This window comes from Hyperoodon ampullatus (assembly GCF_949752795.1).
Source record: "Hyperoodon ampullatus genome assembly, chromosome: 10".
NCBI classification, from domain to species: Eukaryota; Metazoa; Chordata; class Mammalia; order Artiodactyla; family Ziphiidae; genus Hyperoodon; species Hyperoodon ampullatus.
Genome location: NC_136923.1, coordinates 38,373,333 through 38,399,051, shown reverse-complemented (window position 1 = coordinate 38,399,051; position 25,719 = coordinate 38,373,333). Strand labels below are relative to the sequence as shown.

Below are 25,719 nucleotides of genomic sequence, written 5' to 3'. Positions count from 1 at the left end.
TACAGTCACGGTTTTGTTAAGAAACAAACGAACCTGTTTTTAGATGAGACCATTATTCCTCTTAGAATCCTCTTTTTATCTGTTACAAGTGTTAAACTCCAGAAGCTAAATAATTCTTATAATACTCAACTTCTTTAAAAGGCATATTCAATAATTTAAGGGATTGAATATTAGTTTTACTTTTATAGTGTTAGTGTTTTGTGGCGATAACATGAGAGAGGAGTTCAGCCACACTGCATTATTGTGTCATCTGTCATTCAGTTAGAAACAGATAGAAAAATGAGTGTACAGGTTTTTTTTCTGCCTAAGTTTTAATGGAAAATTTTAGATGGGGAGATCTGTCTAAACACAGACTTTTGTTTCCCATGTTTACTGCAGCTCAATCAAGGTTTAGTTCACAGTTCCCTACAAAATAACTTTTAAACTGTCAGTGGTAACAAACGTTTAGGAATACCATCAGGCAAATTATGTGGAAACTGAATGTATTTAAATTTAAGGACCTGCAGAGAGATCTGTGCTGGTAGAAAATCTTGTTTTGAAAGGTAACTTTCTGAAGTTTTAAATTAGCTGTGCTCTAAGGGCATAATGATATAAACTAGGATGGAAGTGACAAAAGGAGCCCTAGTGCTAGAGTCTCTGTTGAAATGGGATTGGGAAATGATGTGAAGAGCCGGGATTCACCTCTGGGAACATTTTATCCTTTCTCTTAGAGCATTCCCTAAATACTAAATACATTTTGTGATGTGAAGAGTTGATGGTTTATCTTTTCTGTAACTTGCTCTCAGACCTGCTTAACTAGAATAACAAATAACTGATGTGAAAGTGGTCAACTGTCCAGTGGCACCTAAGTGATACTCTTTCCTGCTGGGTCGGAACCTGTGAGTAGTGGAATTGGCAGATTTCTGAGTCCTGGCTTCTTTTTACTGGTGTTGTGGGCAAGTTATTTAACATCATTTTCTTAATGTGTAAATTGGGGATAATATTTACCTACAGGGTTGTGAAAATCAAATGAGAGCATACCAAATGCTTAATAAATGTTAATTTCTCCTTTTCCCCTTAGTACAGTACTTAGAGTAATAACACTAGGCATTTCCTCAGGTGTGTTGGTTCTGAGCTGGAGGCAATGCAGGGTAATCAATATAGGCATATGTGAATCTCAAAGCACTAGGATTTGGTGTGTGATTTACTCAGGAAGATGGAAGGAAATTTTTGCATTCCTTGGACTGTGGGTTTAGCTTTAGAAAAATTTTTTCCTGTGGAGGGGTACAGCATTGGGCACAGGGTAGGACTTAAATGCTTGTTAAATGAGAGAGACAGTTATTCTGAAGACATTAGCAGCTGTGATTTAGTGTAATTTATTTGCCCTTTCTGCCAAACACAGAAAGTCTCTATCATCTTCTCTAACAGCTTTCTTCTACTATCCCTTCCTCAGCTATGGTCTAAAAGTTCTTGTGTAGTTTGTTCACACTCAATATGTTTTTTCCATAAGCATTTCAGGGCTACACTCCTAGGCCTTTTCATAAAAGCCAGTTCAGTCTATAAAGAGCCTAAATTTTGTACTTACAGTGAGAAAAATAGTCAATTAAAAATGGTATGTTAGCTGCATTGTTTAATTGTTAGGTTGAAAATCTAAACATTGGACTTCTCTGGTGGTGCAGTGGTTAAGAATCCGCCTGCCAATGCAGGGGACACGGGTTCGAGCCCTAGTCTGGGAAGATCCCACATGCCACAGAGCAACTAAGCCTGTGCACCACAACTACTGAGCCTGCGCTCTAGAGCCCGTGAACCACAACTGCTGAGCCCGCGTACCACAACTACTGAAGCCTGCACGCCTAGAGCCTGTGTTCCACAACAAGAGAAGCCACCGCAATGAGAAGCCTGTGCACTGCAACGAAGAATAGCCCCCACTCGCTGCAACTAGAGAAAAGCCCACACGCAGCAACGAAGACCCAACACAGCCAAAGATAAAATAAATAAATAAATAAAAATAAATAAAAAAAAGAAAATCTAAACATCATTATTCCTATGAGAAAATGTTTCAGATTTCAACTTTGATTTTTATGCGCAGCATGGAGCACAGATTTCTATCTCTGCTTGCTAACCCATAATCCTTACAGCAAGGAGGGAAAATATATCTTTTTCCCACCAATTTGTATAAATTGCTTGGATGTGGGTGAGGGAAGGAGTCCTCTGCTGCAGCAGTGCAAGGGAGTTTCTCCCAGTGCAGCTGTTCATCTTATTTGACATTGGTAAGGTTTTTGAGATCATGTAGTAATATCTTAATGCCTTTAAAATTTATGATATAGAAATTCTGTACAAGTTATAACACTTTCAAATTATTTGATTTATTTGCTTAGGACTAGGCAATATCTGAGCTTCCCTTTCCATTGTAATATTCTGTGACTGAGTTTAGAGGAAGGGGAGGAAACTACCCTTTTTTGAAGATCAATGATGGACCAGTCAGTGTGTTGGGGATTCTCACTTACGTTATACCGTGTAGATCCCCAGAGCAGTCTTAATGTTATCTTCATTACACAGATGATGAAATTGGATCTCAGAGGTTGTTAATCCTTTTTTGTCCTTTAACAATTAAATATTCCCCTTAATTTTCTTCCTGGCAATGGGCAATATTTTTGCCATATACTTGACTCTCTTACTGTCCATCTCTAGTATCACAAGGAGCTGTTCTTTACTGAACCCTTTTAGCCTGTGTTCTGACTCCTTATGTCTCTTCCTCTTAGAGATTCTCTGCTTTTCTTTCTGTTGCCATAAATGCTTGGAAAGTCCTGCATCTTAACCATTCTTTATTTTACCTTTTCAAGAAGCTTCCTATTCTAGAGTGAATTAGGTGAGAAAAATCCAACCATTTTTGTGAAACACCTGTCTTTTCCCATATTGACTGCACCCAAACTACCAAATATAGAAACTGAAGACCAAGAAAATACTTTTCCCATCCTCTAACAGCAGCAGCAGTAAACACCACCAACAAATGAAACGAGTTTGTAAATTAAATTCCTAGAGTAGAATAGCCGCAGAGATTTGAGTACATGTGTGTTAGTTTGGCATCTTAGCAGTGAAAGCTGCTTCATAATGTCATCTTGTTTATTCTGCTGTCCTGAGGTAAATTTTGTAATAATTCAGAGCATTTATTGCTTATTCTTTTCTAATCCCCACTTAGCAGACCATGAAAAAATTTCCTCATTACCAACCAGATTACCTTCTATTTTAGTTTTGTAATGTCATATTTATTTTTTTTCTAATTTAAAAACAATGCATATTTTCTGCCTTACTTTTACCTGATTTCCTTCTGCTTGATTTTCCCCAGATAGGAAAAACAAACAAACAAACAAAAAGCAACACTTAAAAAAAGCCCTGAATCCTTAAAAGAAATTTAACTTCTAATGATCCTGTGGTGCAGAGGCATATGAAGGTGGGAAGGGAATAGGTCCATGAAACCACATCTGAAAGAACCAGAGTTCACAAAATTTCACTAAATCTGTTGGTATATGGGCTACAACTCAGTGAAATAGTGCGAGGGCAGTGGACTCTTTAGTTACTTGCTCTGTAAGGAAATCCCAGCCTTTGAAGCCTTGGAAAAGGCCCTGTATCTTTATTGCTCAGAGGTAAAGGCATCCACTAGGGGTAGAGAAGACATCATAAACCCAGGACTTTATTTTGCCCTGAAAAGTGAGGATGTGCTTGATGTTTTATGATCAGGGGTTTAGTGTTTACAGGGAACTTCCACATCGTGATTCTGCTTGAGCTTTACACCGTAAAGCTCCTTTTTTTTTTTTTAAACAGATGACAAAGAAACTTTAACTGAAAGAAATTAAGTGACTGATCTAAGATACTTAAGCCAACTAAGTGCCAATTTGAGATTTCAACCTAGAACTTGGGGATTCTATTCTAATCCACAGCTGCTTTCATTACACCATGTTGCCTCTGAAAAGAATTTGTCAGCAGTGTATGTCTCTGGCTCAAAAAAATAAGGCCTTTTAAACAGACTTCAAATTTAAATTGGATAGTTATATTTAAGGAATTTTATTTCTATATTAAGCATTTTTATAAGACTACATAGTATTTATCGTTCTGCTTCTGAATATATGATTTGCATTGCTGATGAGTACAGATTCAAGGCATGACAATTCATAAGGCAGGTTTTTAACAGCCTTGAGGAGTATGTTGGGTACTATTGCCCTCTTTTAAAGACATTGTTAGTAGGGAAGAAAGAAGTTGATTTCAGCAAACATTTATTGAGTGCCTTCTTAGACCGAGATGGCTTTGTTTTGATCTGCCATTCTGTAAAGCAAGCAGGAAATAATCAGCAGGAAATGATCAATATTTTAACAGGAAAGTCAATATGCAACAATATTCTATAGACTATTCAAATGTTATGGTTAATTTTATCATGCAGTGTTATGAGAGAATATGCTTTAGAAACATAAAGCTTAATTGTAAATGTGACACCATTTTCTATCATTTTTAGACACGTTCTGAAGCATGATGTCTCAAAAGAATGGTCATTGAGGTTGGAAGTGCTTTATATTCATACCATACTTTTACATTGGTGCTGAATTTCAATTTTTAATAGTTTGTATTATGATTTTTTTTTGAATTCTTGTGTCTTTATTCTTGAAGATAAGAATGATCTGAATTTATTCCCAATGTGTAAGCATTATTGGATATGCTATATTAGGGCTTTATTCCAATGTTGTACTTTTACCATAATGAACAAACCTGTTTATTATGATTATGCTCTAAAGACTCTTGTATACACCCTCTTGATAGATTTTGTATAGAAAAGCAAGATTTTTTTCCACATAAAGGTTCTGGGAACTTAAAAATTTTTTTCATAAGTACGTTGCCAAATTATTTTAACTGTGGCCCAAGTAACTGCAGTTGACTTGCTATATCACACATTAGGATACTCTAGTAAGGATAATCACTATGTTGGGAAATGTCATTCAGAAACTTCCTGTTTTTCTACTTATCTACAATGGAATAAAATCTCAACCTCCTGCTTCCATCTGTTTCTCCCTCTCTCTCTAGAACTCATTCATGAGCTCTTGTTGATTGATGAATGAGAACAAAATTGATGGAAGAATTAATGTATGATAAATGAAGAACTTTATATTACAGACTTAGTATCATATTTTGACCTTTCTTCAAATACATCTAGTGACAGTGCCCTCACCACTTTTTGAGACAGCCCATTTTATTGTTAGACAGCTGTGATGAGAACATTCTTCCTTGCTGAATAGACTCCTTGTAATTTCTTATAAGTTTGTGTTCTGTGTTTACATATAAATAACTTTCATCATAGCCTTTCAGTAATTCATAAAATTTTAGTATTGTAAGGGATCTTAGAGATAATATGGTTTAAGGCTCCAGAGCTAAGTAAGACCAGTGGAATAGCTAACATTCATTAAGTGTTTACTGTGTGCCCAGCACTTGCATGTTATGGCTCAAATTTGCTTTTTCAGCCTCATCTGCTGACTTGCTTGTATTTTACACTTTAGCCAAACTGAACTTTCCCCAAGTCCTTCTGTCTGGACTTAATTATACCAGTGCTGCCGTGTGCCAGGACTGTTTGCCATCTATTAAAAACTTCTTGGTATTTGCTGCATCATGTCTCTGTTCATATTCTTTCTATGTGGGGTGCCTCCCCCCACCCCATCTTCATCTCTCAGATTCTTTCCTATCTGTTAAGGCTTCTATCATGTATTAACTATCTTTGTAAATCTTTTTCTACCTTGACCATACCCCTTTCTTTCTCCAAACAGATAGATTTTATTCTATGATACTTTACATCTTACAGTGGTATATTTATTCTGTCCTCTTCCATTAGATTAATGTCCTTCCAACTTTTGACTATGATCTACAATAAGAAATACAATTAAAATTATTATCTCTTATGTGTGTATGTTTATACTATACACACACATGAAAAAGTTAAACGAAAGTTTCATGGTATAGTATTTTGTAGAGTGTACTCTGATGTTTCTATTCATTTCTGTTTCATCAAAAAATATTGGTGGCGGGCTTCCCTGGTGGTGCAGTGGTTGGGAGTCCGCCTGCCGATGCAGGGGACACGGGTTTGTGCCCCGGTCTGGGAAGATCCCGCATGCCGCGGAGCGGCTGGGCCCGTGAGCCATGGCCGCTGAGCCTGTGTGTCCGGAGCCTGTGCTCCACAACGGGAGAGGCCACAGCGGTGAGAGGCCCTTGTACCACACACACAAAAAAAAATTGGTGGCAGCGCAATTGATTTTTTTGACCCATGGTTAACTCTGATTTAGGCTATAAACTCTTAAAAAGTGGGGATTTTGCCATATTTACAGTTGACCCTTGAACAATGCAGGGGTTGGAGCGCCAACACCTCACACAGTCAAAAATCTGTGTTCTGCTTTTTTGGCCTCAAAAACAAAGGAGATGATAAAATGACTCACCCAAGGGCAGGAAGCTGAAACAGTTTGGGTGGAATCAGAACTCAAACCCTAGTTCTTTTGATTCCACATATTGTGACCTCTAATTAAATGCAAACTTTTCCCCACACTTAGTTAATTTAAAGATCTATAACATGAAAACCCAGGTATTATATTTATTGAAAAAAATTGTGTATAAATGGACCTGCACAGTTCAAACCTGTGTTGTTCAAGGGTCAGCTGTATCTTTGTGTTCTTGACAGACATAACTCAGTACCAGGCATATAGATGGTTTTATACATGTATTTTAGCATTGAGTTGGATGTTTTTTGTTAATGTGGTATAAAGCCTGATATTCGGAGACTTTTGAGCTGCCATTTCACACTAATTACTCATACTGGTTTTATAACAGCTAAACTCTAGATTTTACTGCATATTAAGTGAAGTAAAGCTAGATCTCCATCCTGAATGTGTGCTATTGATAATAAACATAAATGTAAAATTTTAGTTTCATTTAAAAAAGATTTTACATTTCTTTTCATTACATTCCATTGAGGGGGAGCATATTTGGCTTGCCACTGTTGGTCCTAAATGGGGGGTGGGCTCTCTGTATTTGGCTCATTAGTACAACTTGTCAAGTCTTTTTTGTAGCTTGAGTTTCATCCCACATATTATCATCTCTTCCTTGAAGTTTCACCTACACAGTTGATAAACCTGTCTTCTGTCCTTTTCCAAGTGGCTGGTAAAAATGTTGAACAGAATAGGAAAAAAATTTCATTACCTAGAGGGAAGTGTCCAGTTTATAAAGGAGTAATTTTTGTTATGTTGTGTTTTGAATGCAAATTATCAGGATGACTTACTGAATGCTTCATGACAGTGCCAGCTGTGCCACCTTTGTGAACCTGATAGTGTTTGGGGTTAGGATGTATTCCTGGCCAGACTGTGGTCTATGGCCAAAGAGGAAGGATGCTGCTAAAGTCTGTGTGGCCTTACTTTTAAGTGTGGGGAGTGATAAAGGTATATTAGCCTTAAAAAGATCTGAAGTCCATTTTCATCTTCATGTATAGGAGGAAGGGTGGCATGAAACTTGAGTTTTGTTTCTGATGTTCTTTCCACATTCCCTACACTTTAGATATGCTGGACAGCTCACCCTTTTCCAGACAAACCTAAAACTCTCCTACCTTTGTCGCTTTGCTTGGTTGTTATAATATGACAGGAATGCAGTGACTACCTTTCTCTGCCTGGGGAATGCCACCTTAAAAAGCTGAAATGTCATCTTCTCTTTGATGCCTTCCCCAGCTCTGCCCAATAATAGGCATTGCTTCTTGCTCCTACAGCAGTTGGTACCAACTTCTAGTATGGCACTTATCCCTTTAGATCATGCTTAATTGCATGTCTTTGCCTCAGGGGATTGAGCTTCTCCAGGACAAGGAATTTTGTCTTGGTGTGTGTAACCCCAGCACCTAGCACATAGTGAGGGATCGATAAATGCTTAATTAGGAGTCCAACCTAGTGAAAAGTTTTATTTTGCTTTGTTAATCCTGATAGTATTTTATTTTTAAAATTTTATTTATTTATTTATTTTGGCTGCACTGGGCCTTCGTTGCGGCGCGTGGGCTTCTCTAGTTGCAGCATGTGGGTTTAGTTGCAACATATGGGATCTTACTTTCCCGACCAGGGATTGAACCTGGGCCCCCTGCGTTGGGATCATGGAGTCTTAACCACTGGAGCACCAGGGAAGTCCCCCTGATAGTATTTTAAAAGGCAGGCTGTAAGTCTAATAATATTTAGTTGTTAGAAATCTGTGACATCATGAATACACTTTTTTTTCCTGAGCCTTTCTCTTTCTTGAGTCTGTTAGGAAGGTTTACTGCCTGTGGCTGAGTTGAGATGACTGATTTTGGGTGGGAGCCTTAGGATTCCAGTATGAATCCATCTCACCTAGAGTTTCACAGTTATCACAACAGTGATTCAGGAAATTTGTAGCAGGTATTTGGGATGCCACTTGAATTTACCCCAACAATACCTCTTTCGTTTGACACCTTTGGGGAAGCCGTGTTTTGGATGAGTGACTTTTCCATAGAACTCAAGGTTAAACCTTTAAAAGCACCAAGAGAATATTTTTTTGTTGTTTTTTTTAATAGTAAAAGATAATATGTTCCATTCTTCCCTGTATTGAATTCAATATGTTGAATACATTTGAGCTTTTTCTGTGTAACATTTCCCCTCTGATTACATGAGATATATATTCATTATAGACACGTCAGTAACTGTAGAAAAATACACAAAAAAGAAAATAAGGGTGATATCTTATTTTTGTTACCCAGACATAACCCCTCTCAACACACTGGCATATCTTTCCAGTCTTTTTTTCTGATGCAGGCATTTAAAATAAATTTAGGACTATACTGTTTATATTGTCATTCAGTATTTTATTTTATTTTATTTTTAAAATTCAAGTAATTCATTTATTGGCCATGCAGCATGTGGGATCTTAGTTCCCTGACCAGGGATCAAAACCACGCCCCTTGCAGTGGAAGCATGGAGTCTTAACCACTGGACCACCAGAGAAGTCCCAACAGTCTTTTATTTTAAATCTGCTATACTATGAACATTTTCTTATGTCTGGAATGTCATTGTTTTAATGACTGCTGTTCCATTAGGTACTATTAGGTACTATAATTTACCTAATCTCCTACTTCTGAGCAGTTGGTCATTAGAAATTAACTATTGCCAGACAGTGAGGGTACTTGTTTCTCTGCACCCTTGTCAGTATAGGGCATTATTTTCTCCACAAATTTGCATCTTCAAAAATTTCAAAATTGATAACATGCTTAAGAGGAATAAATTCTCAGGCATTACAAAAATAAAGTATCCTGTACTACCATTTCAACTTCTTGGGCATCATTTGTTTAATTGAACTTTCTGACTATTTGATATTGTTAATACAAATAAGTGATTATGACTTTGATACAGTGATACTTGTTTGCTTCCTCACGGAAATCCCTGGGAAGATCACTAATTCCAGTTAGTGGTTCTCTTGTTTGTTTGCTCCTTTTCTCATCTGGCTGTGATGCTCTCTGGGAATTTGGTGGTGGTGGTGGTGGTCGGGGAGGGGGGATATGTGAGACTCTTGGACTTGCTATTAGTGACTTGAAATGGTATTTTTGTTTTGTTTTGGTATTCCTTCTATCTCTGTACATTTCTGTTCTCTGTAGCTACTTCCAGTGTCATTCGTTTCCTTTTCCTGTTTGCCAGCCACTCTTTGCTGTTTGCTTCTTTCCCCAGCCATACCTTTTCAAGCTAGACCCGAATTGAACTTGTTCAAGGGAAACTGGGTAATCAACTCGATGAAAAACTAAAGTGGCTCCTTTCCTTTCTATTGGAGTGAAATTCAGTGCCTTTATGAAAAACTTAGACCTGTTAAAAGAACTTTCTGACTCATGGCCAGGGCTGGGCTCTGTAGGAATGCCTGGCTTTGGAACAGAGGCAGTGCTCTGGGAGTGATAGAGCCTAATGCAGATTTGCTCCATGCAGAGCAGTTTCCCCTCTGGGTGGCTGCAGTTTCCCCTTAGGGGTGCTTGGACCATTATGGATGGAGGGAAGGAACTGTTTGAAAAGAAAAACTTTTGATACATTTAAACATTCTGGAATATTTAAGCTCTGATAAGACAATGGTGTATGATTGTAGGTAATGAGACTGTGGTTGTCCCACAAAGCACTCATTGTTTTTATTGATTTGCTTTCTCAGAAACCATAGCAGGTTTCTGTGTTAGTTATGTAGAGTAATGAACTGTTTTAATTGGTTAATTCTTCACCCTGATATTTACAATTTACCCAGATTAAGTGTACAATTTAGTGGCATTAAATACATTCAAATTGTTGTATAACTATCACTGCTATTTATTTCCAGAGCTCTTTTTATCATCCCAAACAAAAACTCTATACCCCGCCCTGCAGCTCCAGGTAACCTCTATTCTACTTTCTGTCTCTGTGAATTTGATTATTCTAGATACCTCATATAAATGGAATCATACAATATTTGTCTTTTTGTATTCGGCTTATTTTACTTAGCATAACATTTTCAGGGTTCGTGCATGTTGTAGCAGGCATCAAAATTTCATTCCTTTTTATATCTGAATAATATCCCATTGTGTGAGTATATATCACATTTATTTATACATTCATCTGTTGTTGTACACTCAGGTAGTTTCCACCTTTTGGCTCTTATGAATTAAGCTGCTATGAATATTAGTGTGCAAGTATCTGTTAGAGTCCCTATTTTCGGATCTCTTGGTGTATACCTAGCATTGGAATTGCTGGATCAAATGGTAATTCATGTTTAACTTTTTGAGAAATCACCTATTTTCCACATCAGTTGTACAATTTTACATTACCATGAACAACTCGTGAGAGTCCCACATCCTCGCCAACACTTATTTTTTGGCCACACCGTGTGGCATGTGGGATCTTAGTTCCCTGACCAGGGATCGAACCCATGCTCCCTGCATTGGAAGCATGGAGTCTTAACCACTGGACTGCCAGGGAGGTCCAACACTTCTTATTTTTTGATAATAGCCATCCTAATGGGTGTGAAGTGGTATCTCACTATGGTTTTGATTTGCATTTCCCTAGTGATTAGTGATGTTAAGCATCTTTTCATGTGCTTATTGGCTATCTGTATATTTTCGTTGGAGAAATATTCCATTTTATGTATGTACCACATTTTGTTTACCCGTTCTTTGTTGATGGACACTTGGGTTGTTTCTACCTTTTGGTAGAAATTGTGAATAATACTATAATGAACATTTGGCATCCAAGTTTCTGTTTGACTCCCTGTTTTAAATCCTTTGGATAGGAGTGGAATTGCTTACCATTTGGTAATTCTATGTTTAGTTTTTTGGGGGAACCATCATGCTGTGTTCTGCAGTGCCTGCACCATTTTACTTTGCCATCAGCAATGCATGAGGATTCCAGTCTCTTTACATCCTTGCTAATACTTGTTGTTTTTTGTCTTTTAAAAAAATGTTTCTATAAATGGCCATCCAAATGGGTGTGAAGTGGTATTTCATTGCGGTTTTAAAAATTTATTTATTTATTTATTTATTTATTTATTTATATTTGGCTGCATTGGGTCTTCGCTGCTGAACGTGAACTTTCTCTAGTTGTGGTGAGCAGGGTCTACTCTTACTTTTGGTGTGCGGACTTCTCATTGCGGTGGCTTCTTTTGTTGTGGAGCACAGGCTCTAGGTGCATGGGCTTCAGTAGCTGTGGCATGTGGGCTCAGTAGTTGTGGCTCGTGGGCTCTAGAGCACAGGCTCAGTAGTTGTGGTTCACGGGCCTAGTTGCTCCGTGACATGTGGGATCTTCCTGGACCAGGGCTTGAACCTGTGTCCCCTGCACCGTCAGGTGGATTCCTAACCACTGCGCCACCGGGGAAGTCCCTCATTGTGGTTTTGATTTGCATTTTTCCTAATAATTAGTGATGTTGAGCGTCTTTTCATGTGCTTATTGGCCATTTGTGTGTTGTTTTTGGAGAAACGTCTATTCAAGTACTTTGCCCATTTTAAAATAGATTTTTGTTGCTGTTGTTAGTTTGTAGCTCTTTATGTATTCTGGATATTAATTCCTTATCACATACATGGTTTACAGATATTTTCTCCCCTTTCATGGTTTGCCTTCTCACTCTGTTACAGTGTCCTTTGATGTACAGAAGTTTTAAATTTTTACACAGTCTAATTTATGTTTTCTTTTGTCATTTGTGCTTTTGGTGTCATATTCAAGAAATCATGGTCAAATCCATCATGAGGCTTTCCCCCATGTTTCCTTCTAAGAGTTTTATAGTTTTAGCTTTTACATTTAGGCCTTTGATCTATTTTGAGTTAATTTTTGCATATGGCATAAGGTAAAGGTCCAGCTTCATTCTTTTGTATATGGATGTCCAGTTTTCTCAGCATTGTTTGTTGAAAAGTCTGTCTTTCCCATTGAATGGTCTTAGCACCTTTGTTTGAAATCATTTGGCCATATATTTGATGGTTTATTTTTGGGCTCTATCTTTATGCTGATATGTCTGTCTTTATGCCAGTACCACACTGTTTTCTGTGCCTTTGTAGCAGGTTTTTTTTTTTTTTTGCAGTACGTGGGCCTCTCACTGTTGTGGCCTTTACCGTTGCGGAGCACAGGCTCCGGACGCACAGGCTCAGCGGCCATGGCTCATGGGCCCAGCCGCTCCGCGGCATGTGGTATCCTCCCAGACCGGGGCATGAACCCGTGTCCCCTGCATAGGCAGGCGGACTCTCAACCACTGTGCCACCAGGGAAGCCCTGTAGCAGGTTTTGAAATCAGGAAGCGTGAGTACTCCCACTTTGTTCTTCTTTTTCAAGTTTGTTTTGCCTCTTTGGGGTCCCTTGAGATTCCATTTGAATTTTAGGAAGAATTTTTCTATTTCTACAAAAAGTGCCATTGGGATTTTGACAGGAATTGCACTGAATTTGTAGATTGCTTTAGGTAGTATTGTCATATTAACAATATTAATTCTTCCAGTCAGTGATCACGGATGCTTTACATTTACTTAGGGTGTCTTTATTTATTATTATTATTATTTTTATTTTTGGCTGCGTTGGGTCTGTGTTGCTGCACATGGGCTTTCTCTAGTTGCAGTGAGCGGGGGCTACTCTTCGTTGCAGTGCGTGGGCTTCTCGTTGCGGTGGCTTCTCTTGTGGAGCACGGCTCTAGGTGCGTGGGCTTCAGTAGTTGCAGCATGTGGGCTCAGTAGTTGCAGCATATGGGCCCTAGAGTGAGCGGGCTTCAGTAGTTGTGGCGCGAGAGCTCAGTAGCTGTGGCTCGCGGGCTCTAGAGCGCAGACTCAGTAGTTCTGGCACATGGGCTTAGTTGCTCTGCAGCATGTGGGATCTTCCCGGATTAGGGATCACCCGTGTCCCCTGCATTGGCAGGTGGATTCTTAACTATTGCACCACCAGGAAAGTCCTTGGAATTGTTTTCTTAATTTTGTTTTTGTATTGTTCATTGTTAATGTATTTTTGCATGTTAATTTTATATCATGCAACTGCTGAGTTCATCTGTTAGCCCTAACATTTTTTTTGATTGCCTTCTTTAAGGTTTTCTACATATAAGATCATGTCATCTGCAAAGAGAGATCATTTTATTTCTTCCTTTCATATTTGGATGCCTTTTGTTCCTTTTTCTTGCCCAATTACTACTCTGGCTAGAACTTCTAGCACTATGTTGAAAAGGCGAAAGCAGTCATTCTCGTCTTGTTCCTGATCTTAGAGGAAAAGCTTTCAGTCTTTCACACTGAGTATGATGCTTGCTGTAGATTTTTCATATTTTTTCTTTTTTTCTTAACAAGGTTAGTTTTCATTTCACTTAACCCAAGCTACTACTTGTTCATGCCCAGACTGTGTGTGTTGTTTGTATCTGTAAAAGTATGTATCTGGGCATTTTATCTCTTCTTCTTCTCAGTATTTTTTTTTTTTTTGAACTTTATTTATTTTTTGTACAGCAGCTTTTTTTTTTTTTTTTGCGGCATGCGGGCCTCTCACTGTTGGGGCCTCTCCCGTTGTGGAGCACAGGCTCCGGACGCACAGGCTCAGCGGCCATGGCTCACGGGCCCAGCCGCTCTGCGGCATGCGGGATCTTCCTGGACCGGGGCACGAACCCACGTCCCCTGCATTGGCAGATGGACTCTCGACCACTGCGCCACCAGGGAAGCCCTGTACAGCAGATTTTTATTAGTTGTCTATTTTACACATATTAGTGTATATATGTCAATTGCAATCTTCCATTTCATCCTCCCCCCCTCCACTTTCCTCCCTTGGTGTCCATACGTTTGTTCTCTACATCTGTCTCTATTTCTCCCTTGCAAACTGGTTCATCTATACCATTTTTCTACATTCCACATATATGTGTTAATATATGATATTTGTTTTTCTCTTTCTGACTTACTTCAATCTGTATGACAGTCTGTAGGTCCATCCACGTCTCTGAAAATTACTGGATTTCATTCCTTTTTATGGCTGAGTAGTATTCCATTGTATATATGTACCACATCTTCTTTATCCGTTAGTCTGTCAGTGGGCATTTAGGTTGCTTCCATGACCTGGTTGTTGTAAATAGTGTTGCAATGAACATTGGGGTGCATGTGTGTTTTTGAATTATGGTTTTCTCAGAGTATGTGCCCAGTAGTGGGATTGCTGGGTCATATGGTAGTTCTATTTTTAGTTTTTTAAGGAACCTCCATACTGTTCTCCATAGTGGCTGTATCAATTTACATTCCCACCAACAGTGCAAGAGGGTTCCCTTTTCTCCACACCCTCTCCAGCATTTGTTTGTAGATTTTCTGATGATGCCCAGTCTAACTGGTGTGAGGTGATACCTCAGTGTAGTTCTGATTTGCATTTCTCTGATAATCAGTGATGTTGAGCATTCTTTCACGTGCTTGTTGGCAATCTGTATATCTTCTTTGGAGGAATGTCTATTTAGGTCTTCTGCCCATTTTTTAATTGTGTTGTTTGTTTTTTTAATATTGAGCTAATGAGATGTTTATATACCTTGGAGATTAATCCTTTGTTGAGTCATTTGGAAATATTTTCTCCTATTCTGAGGGTTGTCTTTTCGTCTTGTTTATAGTTTCCTTTGCTGTGCAAAAGCTTTTAAGTTTCATTAGGTTCCATTTGTTTATTTTTGTTTTTATTTCCATTACTCTAGGAGGCGGGTCAAAAAAGATCTTGCTGTGATTTATTTCAGACTGTTCTTCCTGTGTTTTCCTCTAAGAGTTTTATAGTGTCCGGCCTTACATTTAGGTCTTTAATCCATTTTGAGTTTATTTTTGTGTATGGTCTTAGGGAGTGTTCTAATTTCATTCTTTTACATGTGGCCATCCAGTTTTCCCAGCACCACTTATTTTTTTTTTTTTTTTTTTTTTTTAGTTTCTGCTTTATAACAAAGTGAATGAGTCATACATATACATCTGTTCCCACATCCCTCCCCTCATGCATCTCCCTCCCTCCCACCCTCCCTATCCCACCCCTCCAGGCGGTCACAAAGCACCGACCAGCACCACTTATTGAAGAGACTGTCTTTTCTCCATTGTATATCGTTGCCTCCTTTGTCATAGATTAGTTGACCATAGGTGCATGGGTTTATTTCTGGGCTTTCTATCCTGTTCCATTGATCTGTATTTCTGTTTTTGTGCCAGTACCATATTGTCTTGATTACTGTAGCTTTGTAGTGTCATCTCAAGTCAGGGAGTCTGATTCCTCCAGCTCCATTTTTTCCCCTCAAGACTGCTTTGGCTATTAGGGGTCTTTTGTGTCTCTATACAAATTTTAGATTTTTTTGTTCTAGTTCCGTAAAAAATGCCATTGGTAATTTCATAGGGATTGCATTGACTCTGTAGATTGCTTTGGGTAGAATAGTCATTTTCACAATATTGATTCTTCCAATCCAAGAACATGGTATATCTCTCCATCTGTTTTTGTCATCTTTGATTTCTTTCATCAGTGTCTTATAGTTTCTTGAGTACGGGTCTTTTACTCCTTAGGTAGGTTTAGTCCAAGGTATTTTATTCTTTTTTTTTTTTTTTGCGATACGCGGGCCTCTTACTGTTGTGGCCTCTCCCGTTGCGGAGCACAGGCTCCGGACGCGCAGGCTCAGTGGCCACGGCTCACAGGCCCAGCCGCTCTGAGGCATGTGGGATCTTCCTGGACCGGGGCACGAACCCGTGTCCCCTGCATTGGCAGGCGGACTCTCAACCACTGCGCCACCAGGGAAGCCCCGGTATTTTATTCTTTTTGTTGCAGTGGTGAATGGAATGTTTCCTTTTCCTTAATTTCTCTTTCTGATCTTTCGTTGTTAGTGTATAGGCATGCAAGAGATTTCTGTGCATTAATTTTGTGTCCTGCAGCTTTACCAAATTCATTGATTAGCTCTAGTAGTTTTCTGGTGGCATCTTTAGGAATATCTATGTGTAGTATAATGTCATCTGCAAACAGTGACAGTTTTATTTCTCCTTTTCCAATTTGTATTTCTTTTATTTCCTTTTCTTCTCTGATTGCTGTGGCTGGACTTCCAAAACTATATTGAATAATAGTGGTGAGAGTGGACATCCTTGTCTTGTTCCTGATCTTAGAGGAAATGCTTTCAGTTTTTCACCATTGAGAATGATGTTTGCTGTAGGTTTGTTGTATATCGCCTTTATTATGTTGAGGTAGTTTCCCTCTATGCCCACTTTCTGGAGAGTTTTTATCATAAATTGGTGTTGAATTTTGTCAAAAGCTTTTTCTGCATCTATTGAGATGATCATATGGTTTTTATTATTCAGTTTCTTAATATGGTGTATCATATTTGCGTATATCGAAGAATCCTTGCATCCCTGGGATAAATCCCACTTGATCATGGTGTATGATCCTTTTAATGTGTTGTTGGATTCCATTTGCTAGTATTTTGTTGAGGATTTTTGCATCTATATTCATCAGTGATATTGGTCTGTAACTTTCTTTTTTTGTAGTATCTTTGTGTGGTTTCAGTATTGGGGTGATGGTGGCCTTGTAGAATGAGTTTGGGAGTGTTCCTCCCTCTGCAATTTTTTGGAAGAGTTTCAGAAGGATAGGTGTTAGCTCTTCTCTAAATGTTTGATAGAGTTCTCCTGTGAAGCCGTCTGGTCCTGGACTTTGTTGGAAGATTTTTAATCACAGTTTCAATTTCATTACTTGTGATCTGTTCATATTTTTTATTTCTTCCAGGTTCAGTCTTGGAAGGTTGTACCTTTCTAAGAATTTGTCCATTTCTTGCAGGTTGTCCATTTTATTGGCATAGAGTTGCTTGTAGTAGTCTCTTAGGATGCTTTGTATTTCTGCGGTGTCCATTGTAACGTCTCCTCTTTCATTTACAATTTTATTGATTTGAGTCCTCTCCCTCTTTTTCTTGATGAGTCTGGCTAAAGGTTTATCAGTTTTGTTAACAAATTGAAACAACTTGTTTCTTTGTTTTATTTCATTTATTTCTGCTTTGATCTTTATGATTTCTTCTACTATCTTTGGGTTTTGTTTGTTCTTCTTTCTCTCATTCCTTTAGGTGTAAGGTTAGATTGTTTATTTGATATTTTTCTTGTTTCTTGAGGTTGGATTGTATTGCTATAAACTTCTCTCTGAGAACTGCTTTTGCTGCATCCCATAGGTTTTGGATCGTTGTGTTTTCGTTGTCATTTGTCTCTAGGTATTTTTTGATTTCCTCAGTGATCTCTTGGTTATTTATTAATGTATTGTTTAGCCTCCATGTGTTTGTGTTTTTTACGTTTTTTCCACTGTAATTGATTTCTCATCTCATAGCGTTGTTGTCGGAAAAGATGCTTGGTATGATTTCAGTTTTCTTAAATTTACTGAGGCTTGATTTATGATCAAGATGTGATCTGTCCTGGAGAATATTCTGTGTGCACTTGAGAAGAAAGTGTAATCTGCTGTTTTCGGATGGAATGTCCTATAAATACCAATTAAATCTATCTGGTCTGTTGTATCATTTAAAGCTTGTGTTTCCTTATTAATTTTCTGTCTGGATGATTTGTCCATTGGTGTAAGTGAGGTGTTAAAGTCCCCCACTATTATTGTGTTACTTTCGACTTCTTCTTTTATAGCTGTTAGCATTTGCCTTATGTATTGAGGTGCTTCTATGTTGGGTGCATATATATTTATAATTGTTATATCTTCTTCTTGGATTGATCCCTTGATCATTATGTAGTGTCCTTCCTTGTCTCTTGTAACATTCTTTATTTTAAAGTCTGTTTTCTGTGATACTAGAACTGCTACTCCAGCTTTCTTTTTCGTTCTTTTTTTTTTCAAGATTAAATATATACTTATATTCATGATAAGTACAAACTAACATTTCCAGTTAAAACTTTTTTCTCTTTGTTTCTGATACAATTATAGTACACAGATAAACCTTTCCTTCTTATTTCCAGATTTCTGTAACCATTCCCCGGAACGTTTCTCCACACTGCAGTACTTGCCTTTAGTGCAGGAATGCAACATGAGTGGTATTCCTCCTGAGGGTCCCAATAGTAAATGTAGCTTAACCAACAGTGAAATCAGTTCTTACAAACCACCTATGAAAACCATGCATTTGATCTCCATAAAATGTAGGATTGTCAACACTCCATAGCAGGAATTCCATGGCTACTTAAAAATATAGTTCTCAAAGAAGTATTTGGGCAATGCCTGTAATACCATAGGCTGGCAAACCAAATGTTTAATCCAATGGTTTTATTACCCTCAATTTAACTTCACCCTGTTGATCACTGATTAGTTATGACCATAAGTCAAGAAATAAACAGTGATGTGGAGTAACCCCAAAGCAATAAAAATGAACACCCTTTGATAAACTAAGCAGAAATAACATTAGTGATGTCATGCAGTTTCTGAGATATCATAGAAAAATTGTTTCTTAATATTGATAAGGAAATTATGTATCATTGAAAATGCAGGCTTAGAAATATAGTACTGAGAGTTTCAATTTGTGATGTCTTCACTGCTGAGGGAAAATGGAATTCTTATTACTAAAGAGAGCTGATCTCTTGGGTGTTGCTGATGGCTCTGTAACTGAGCTTAGTGTTTAATGATGTACAAATAAAATGCAGTGTGGGAAATATGAAATTCCAGCTTTCTTTTGATTTCCATTTGCATGGAATACCTTTTTCCATCCCCTCAGTTTCAGTCTGTATGTGTCCCTAGGTCTGAAATGGGTCTCTTGTAGACAGCATATACATGGATATTGTTTTTGTATTCATTCAGCAAGCCTGTGTCTTTTGATTGGAGCATTTAATCCATTCACATTTAAGGTAATTATTGATATGTATGTTCCTATTACCATTTTCTTAATTGTTTTGGGTTTGTTTTTGTAGGTCCTTTTCTTCTCTTGTGTTTCCCACTTAGAGAAGTTCCTTTAGCATTTGTTGTAGAGCTGGTTTGGTGGTGCTGAATTCTCTTAGCTTTTGCTCTTCTGTAAAGCTTTCGATTTCTCTGTCGAATCTGAGTGAGATCCTTGCCTGGTAGAGTAATCTTGGTTGTAGTTTCTTCCCTTTCATCACTTTAAATATATTGTGCCACTCGCTTCTGGCTTGTAGAGTTTCTGCTGAGAAATCAGCTGTTAACCTTATGGGAGTTCCCTTGTATGTTATTTGTCATTCTTCCCTTATGGCTTTTAATAATTTTTCTTAGCCTTTAATTTTTGTCAATTTGATTATTGTGTGTCTCGGCATGTTTCTCCTTGGGTTTATCCTGCCTGGGACTCTCTGCGCTTCCTGGACTTGGGTGGTTATTTCCTTTCCCATGTTAGGGACGTTTTCGACTATAATCTCTTCAAATATTTTCTCGGATCCTTTCTCTCTCTCTTCCCTGAGACCCCTATAATGTGAATGTTGGTGCATTTAATGTTGTTCCAGAGGTCTCTTAGGCTGTCTTCATTTCTTTTCATTGTTTTTTGTTTATTCTGTTCCGTGGCAGTGAATTCCACCATTCTGTCTTCCAGGTCACTTATCCGTTCTTCTGCCTCAGTTATCCTGCTATTGATTTCTTCTAGTGTATTTTTCATTTCAGTTATTGTATTGTTCATCTCTGTCTGTTCTTTAATTCTTCTAGGTCTTTGTTAAACACTTCTTGCATCTTCTCGATCTTTGCCTCCATCATTTTTCTGAGGTCCTGGATCATCTTCACTATCGTTATTCTGAATTCTTTTCCTGGAAGGCTGCCTATCTCCACTTCATTTAGTTGTTTTTCTGGGGTTTTATCTTGTTCCTCATCTGGTACATAGTCCTCTGCTTTTTCATTTTGTCTGTCTTACTGTTAATGTGGTTTTCCTTCCACAGGGTGCTGGATTGTAGTTCTTCTTGCTTCTCCTGTCTGCCCTCTGATGGATGAGGGTATCTAAGAGGCATGTGCAAGCTTCATGATCGGAGGGACTGGTGGTGGATAGAGCTGGGTGTTGCTCAGGTGGCAGAGCTCAGTAAAACTTTAATCTGCTTGTCTGCTGATGGGTGGGGCTGGGTTCCCTCCTTGTTGGTTGTTTGGCCTGAGGCGATCCAGCACTGGAGGCTACAGGGCTCTTTGGTGGGGCTAATGGCAGACTCCAGGAAGGCTCACACCAAGGAGTAGTTCTGAGAACTTCTGCTGCTAGTGTCCTTGTCGCCACTGTGAGCTACAGCCACCCTCCACCTCTGCAGGAGACCCTCCAACAGTAGCAGGTAGGTGTTCAGTCTCCTGTGGGGTCACTGCTCTTTCCTGCTGGGTCCTGATGTGCACACTACTTTGTGTGTGTCCTCCAAGAGTGGAATTTCTGTTTCCCCCAGTCCTGTGGAAGTCCTGCAGTCAAATCCTGTTAGCCTTCAAAGTCTGATTCTCTGGGAATTCCTCCTCCTGTTGCCGGACCCCCAGGTTGGGAAGCCTGATGTGGGGCTCAGAACCTTAATTCCAGTGGGTGGACTTCTGTGTTATAATTGTTCTCCAGTTTGTGAATCACTTACCCAGAGGTTATGGGATTTGATTTTATTGTGATTGCGTCCCTCCTACCATCTCGTTGTGGCTTCTCCTTTGTCTTTGGATGTGACGTATCCTGTTTGGTGCATTCCAGTGTCTTCTTGTCGATGATTGTTCAGTAGTTAGCTGTGATTCTGGTGCTCTTGCAAGAAGGAGTGAGCGCACGTCCTTCTACTCCACCATCTTGACCTCCTCTCAGTATTCGTGCCTCATTTTGCTGGTAGTTCTGTATCTTTTCCGATCTCGATTCATTTTTTTAAAAGATTTATTTATTTATTATTTATTTATTTTATTTATCTCTGGCAGTGTCAGGTCTTAGTTGCAGCACTCCAGGTCTTTGTTGTGGCATGTGGGCTTCTCTTCAGTTGTGGCGTGTGGGTTTTCTCTTCTTTAGTTGTGGTGTGCAGGCTCCAGGGTGTGTGAGCTCTGTAGTTGTGGCACGCGGGTTCCAGAGTTCATGGGCTCTGTAGTTAGTGGCACACAGGCTCTCTAGCTGAGGCGTGTGAACTCAGCAGTTGTGGCTCCTGGGCTTAGTTGCCCTGAGGCATGTGGGATCTTACTTCCCTGACCAGGGATTGAAGCCATGTCCCCTGCATTGTAAGGCAGATTCTTTACCACTGGACCACCAGGGAAGTCCCTCGAGTCATTCTTTTTTTTACCATATTTGTTAATACTGAAGATCAAGATATATGTAAAAACTTGTTTATATAACTTAAGAGTAATTTAAAATTACACAAGTTAACATGTGGTTATTGTTGGAAAAAATAGGTAGAAATGAATAAAAAGAAAATACTTAGCCCATATCTCACCAACCAGAAATATTTCTTTCATGGGTCCCCCCAGACTCCCGTAATGAAATGAAAATGATTTGAAAGTTGAACTTCAAGATGTTTTTTAAAATTTTATTGAAGTATAGTTTATTTACAATGTTGTGTTAATTTCTGCTGTACAGCAAAGTGATTCATTTATACATATATACACATTCTTTTTAAATATCTTTTCCATTATGGTTTATCATAGGATATTGAATATAGTTCTCTGTGCTATACAGTAGGACTTTGTTGTTTATCCATTCTGTATATAAAAGCTTACATCTGCTAGCCCCAACCTCCCACACTATCCCTCCCCTAAATCTCCTCTCCCTTGGCAACCACCAGTCTGTTCTCTGTGTCTGTGATTCTGTTTCTGTTTCATAGATAGGTTCATTTGGGTCATATTTTAGATTCCACGTATAAGTGATATGATATGGTATTTGTCTTTCTCTTCCTGACTTACTTTGCTTAGTGTGATAATCTTTATGTCCATCCATGTAGCTGCAAATGGCATTATTTCATTTAGGTTGTTTCCACGTCTTGGCTATTGTACGACTGCTGCTGTGAACCTAGGAGGTGCTTGTATCTTTTTGAATTCTAGTTTTGTCTGGATATATGCCCAGGAGTGGGATTGCTGGATCATATAGTAATTCTATTTTTAGTTTTCTGAGGAACCTCGATACTGTTCTCCACAAGGATTCTTTCAATTATAATTAATAGAAGTCCATCTCAAACTGAAGGAGAAAGGAGAATTTATTGGTTCATATAACCAAAAAAGGCATGAATGCATCTGGCCTCAGGAGACTGGGATCAGGGCCGTAAGGCATCAGAACATCTGTGTTTCCATTTTACATTTTGGCATATGCCTATGTGTTGGACTCATTTTTGCAGTCATTAACTTTAAAAAATTTACTGTTTTCATTATTGAGGAATATAGCTCCTGGTCGCTTTAAGGTTACATCTTTACAGTTCATGATGGAATAGGAAAGAGCTAGTTCCTGTTGGGAAGACTTCAGGGAGTGAATGATTTGGCCCAGTCTACTTTACATGCTCACTTGTGGTTGAGGGGCTCTGACTGATAGCCCCACTGAAATCACACAGAGTGGGAAAATTTCTGTAAAAAGTGAGGATTAGGCATGCTGGGCACACAGAACAGTAAGGAGATAAGACTGCCTGATGCACATACACTACATGCACACAAAGCAACAGTTAATGTCAAACGTGTGATAGCAGTAGAATGTGCCAGGGACTTCCCTGGTGGCGCAGTGGTTAAGAATCTGCCTGCCAATGCAGGGGACACGGGTTCAAGCCCTGGTCCAGGAAGATCCCACATGCTGCGGAGCAACTAAGGGCGTGCGCCACGACTGCTGAAGCCCATGTATCTAGAGCCCATGCTCCGCAGCAAGAGAAGCCACCGCAACGAGAAGCCCGTGCACCGCAACAAAGAGTAGCCCCCACTCTCTGCAACTAGAGAAAGCCTGTGTGCAGCAACGAAGACCCAACACAGCCAAAAATAAATTTAAAAAAAAGGCTTCTCTTAATCTACATGGTTAATTTCCAATTAAAAAAAAAGTAGAATATGCCAGATGACTTCACAGATTGGGGGAAATAATTTCCAAGAGTGAAAAAACTGAGTCTTGATGCGTGGATTGGATTTTTGTCAGTGAAGAGGAAGCATGAGAGGAGATCCAGGCAGTAGGAAACAGTGAGGTATGGACTGGAGACTTGTGCAAGGTATGTACTGGAGACTTGTTTTGGAGAACTGTGAATAGAACAAGTCTCGTGTCATTGGGAGAAGATTGGGAGGATAGGTTTGGCTGAGAGTGTTAAGGGCCTTGAATATAAGAAGAAGGAATTCGCCTTTTATTCTCTGTGCCGTGGGGGGGCCAATGAAACATTTTGATGAAGGGAAAAAGCAATTTCAGGAATGGAAGTGGAGGAGCATAAGAGTGATTTTAGATTCAGAAAAACTAGATAAACGAATAATAGAATTTATTTTCAGAGGAACTAGGCACTACTGTTCCTAACATGGGAAACCTACAAGGACTGTGAACAAATCACTTAACTGCCTTCTATTTGCCTCTTCAGTAAAATAAAATAAATATATTGTACTAATCTTTCCTTACATCAGATTAAATATATAAAATTGTTTCAAGAAAATATTTTGTTGTAATAGGCATTATTGCTTTATAAATGACTTATTAACTTTGATACATATGAGAGAGTATTTTTCTCTGTGGTATTTGGAGATTATAAGTTGGAAATAGATTGTTGATTGAGGAGATGACCTTTACATTTTTTTTTTTTTTTTTTTTTTTTTTCACTTTTTTTTTATTTTTTTTTATTTTTTTTATTTTTTGCTTTATCACAAATTTAATCAGTTATATGTATACATATGTTCCCATATCCCCTCCCTTTTGCGTCTCCCTCCCACCCTCCCTATCCCACCCCTCCAGGCGGTCACAAAGCACCGAGCTGATCTCCCTGTGCTATGCGGCTGCTTCCCACTAGCTATCTACCTTACGTTTGGTAGTGTATATATGTCCATGCCGCTCTTTCACTTTGTCACAGCTTACCCTTCCCCCTCCCCATATCCTCAAGTCCATTCTCTAGTAGGTCTGTGTCTTTATTCCTGTCTTACCCCTATGTTCTTCATGACCTTTTTTTTTCTTAAATTCCATATATATGTGTCAGCATACAGTATTTGTCTTTCTCTTTCTGACTTACTTCACTCTGTATGACAGACTCTAGGTCCATCCACCTCATTACAAATAGTTCAATTTCATTTCTTTTTATGGCTGAGTAATATTCCATTGTATGTATGTGCCACATCTTCTTTACCCATTCATCCAATGATGGACACTTAGGTTGTTTCCATCTCCGGGCTATTGTAAATAGGGCTGCTATGAACATTTTGGTACATGTCTCTTTTTGAATTATGGTTTTCTCAGGGTATATGCCCAGTAGTGGGATTGCAGGGTCATATGGTAGTTCTATTTGCTCATAAAGTAAATGGAACTAATACCTTGGGTTGCATTTTCTTTTTTTTTTTTTTTTTGAGGTACACGGGCCTATCACTGTTGTGGCCTCTCCCATTGCGGAGCACAGGCTCCGGACGCGCAGGCTCAGCGGCCATGGCGCACGGGCCCAGCCGTTCCGCGGCATGTGGGATCCTCCCAGACTGGGGCACGAACCCGTGTCCCCTGCATCGGCAGGTGGACTCTCAACCACTGCGCTACCAGGGAAGCCCTGCATTTTCTTTTAAATTCTTTATTTTAATTAGGTAGATGACAGAAACAAGTTCTGAAACTAAACTTTAGCGCTACGTGTTAATTTTTTTCCTTCTAGTCATATATATTTTTTTAATTACTAAGAATTCTCAAAATTGCCTTTGTAACTGTGATTTTTGACACTTATACCCTAAATCAGTGCTATTAACCGTGGTGTGCACTGCTTGCACTCCTGGGTCTCAAATTCTTGGAGAGAAAGCTTCAACTCCTCTGTCTGTACCTCGCCCTAATAATTCACTGTCTCTTTGGCCAGGATGGGAGACAGACCCCTTGCTGTCCTCTTCCATCTATCCTTCATGCCTCTACTCTTAGCTCCCCCATTTGCCATTCTGCAAACCACCTCTTTGAAATCTTTATTCTTCTCCTGACCTCACCAGACATTACATGCTCTCCTCCCCACCTCATGACTGAAACTCGTTTGGGACTCAAGTTGGGGTACCTAGTTTATCTCTTACATTAAAGCATATTCACCCCGTTAAAAATTTCTCTTTGCCTGTAGTGTGTTTGAAACACGTTTTTTTTTTTTTTTTTTTTTTTTTTTTTGCGGTACGCGGGCCTCTCACTGTTGTGGCTTCTCCCATTGCAGAGCACAGCCTCCAGACGCGCAGGCTCAGCGGCCATGGCTCACGGGCCCAGCTGCTCCGCGACATGT

The 25,719-nt window shown here is 39.0% G+C and overlaps 1 protein-coding gene across 1 annotated transcript in view; it reads left to right on the top strand.

Annotated features, from left to right (window-relative positions):
- The window catches only part of DOCK3 (dedicator of cytokinesis 3), a gene marked incomplete at both ends in the record, with an annotated part of 415,489 nt that overhangs the window by 640 nt on the left and 389,130 nt on the right, over window positions 1-25,719 (top strand). The window lies entirely within an intron of this gene.